The sequence below is a fragment of the Schistocerca americana genome, chromosome X (genome assembly GCF_021461395.2).
Source record: "Schistocerca americana isolate TAMUIC-IGC-003095 chromosome X, iqSchAmer2.1, whole genome shotgun sequence".
NCBI lineage: Eukaryota > Metazoa > Arthropoda > Insecta > Orthoptera > Acrididae > Schistocerca > Schistocerca americana.
In genome coordinates this window covers 903,615,538-903,616,740 of record NC_060130.1, presented here as the reverse complement: position 1 = coordinate 903,616,740, position 1,203 = coordinate 903,615,538, and the positions used below count along the sequence as shown (strand labels likewise).

The 1,203-nt window shown below is 47.2% G+C and overlaps 1 pseudogene; it reads right to left on the bottom strand.

Annotated features, from left to right (window-relative positions):
* Window positions 1–320: 320 nt before the first annotated feature.
* On the bottom strand, window positions 321–438 carry LOC124557541 (annotated as a pseudogene).
* Between the last annotated feature and the right edge of the window lie 765 nt (window positions 439–1,203).

The window sequence follows — 1,203 nt, the reverse complement described above, 5'->3', positions numbered from 1 at the left end:
GTGTTTTCTTTTGAATAGACAGTTCGACAGCCACTGCTTCCTCAACATTTTCCACATCTCGTTATTAATCAGTGGTGAGTCTTTTCTGTCCTTAATCTACTTAACCAACTAACTCCTCCCGAACAGGCCATGAAGGTCCAAAGGTACCGACCGGCCGCCATGTCATCCTCAGCCCACAGGCGTCACTGGAAGCGGATATTGAGGGGTATGTGGTCAGCACACCGCTCTCCCGGCCGTATGTCAGTTTCCGAGACCGGAGCCGCTACTTCTCAATCAAGTAGCTCCTCAGTTTGCCTCACAAGAACTGAGTGCACCCCGCTTGCCCACAGCGCTCGTCAGACTAGATGGTCACCCATCCAAGTGCTAGCCCAGCCCGACAGCGCTTAACTTCTGTGATCTGACGGGAACCGGTGTTACCACTGCGGCAAGGCCGTTGGCCCTTAGTCTACTTACTAGATACTTAACTCTCCAGACGACGATTTGCAATCTGCTTAAACTTTGCCCATTATTCCTCTAGTCCACCTTACTGGAGCTAAGTGATTTCTTTTCTCATATGCTAACAACTGCTTACCTGCTCTTTCTAGCAGAAATACTACCCCAGCCTTCTTAACTGATTTACTAACTTCTGTAACAATAGTTCCTATAACGACATCATGATCGCTAATCCCCGTTTCTATACTGACGTTATCCGTAAGATCCGGTCTATTTGTAGCTCTAAGGTCTAAGATCTTTCCACTGAGTGTGGGCTGCCGAACTAGCTTCTCAAGACCGTTTTCAAAAGTACTTCGCAAGACTCTGTGTCTGTGCCCCCAGCAATGAATCCATAGACATCCCAGCCTATACTCGGTAGGTTAAAGTCGCCTCCAGCTAGTAATGCATGATCTGGGTATTTACGGGCTACTGACGACAGACAATCCTTGAATGACTCTGCAACTGTCACAGCAGAGTCAGGTGGCCGGTAAAAACATCCAACAGTTAACTTAGTTTCACCTAGATCTGTTATACGCGACCAGATAACTTCACTGTCTCGCTCAACTTCGACCTCAATAGAGACAATATTTTTATCAACTACAATGAACACTCCACCTCCTATGGCCTCTAGTCTTTCTTTCCGATATACGTTCCATTACTCGCCAAATATCTCAGAGTTCTCTACTGCGGGTTTCAGCCAGCTCTTGGTTCCGAGAATAATCTGAGCACGGG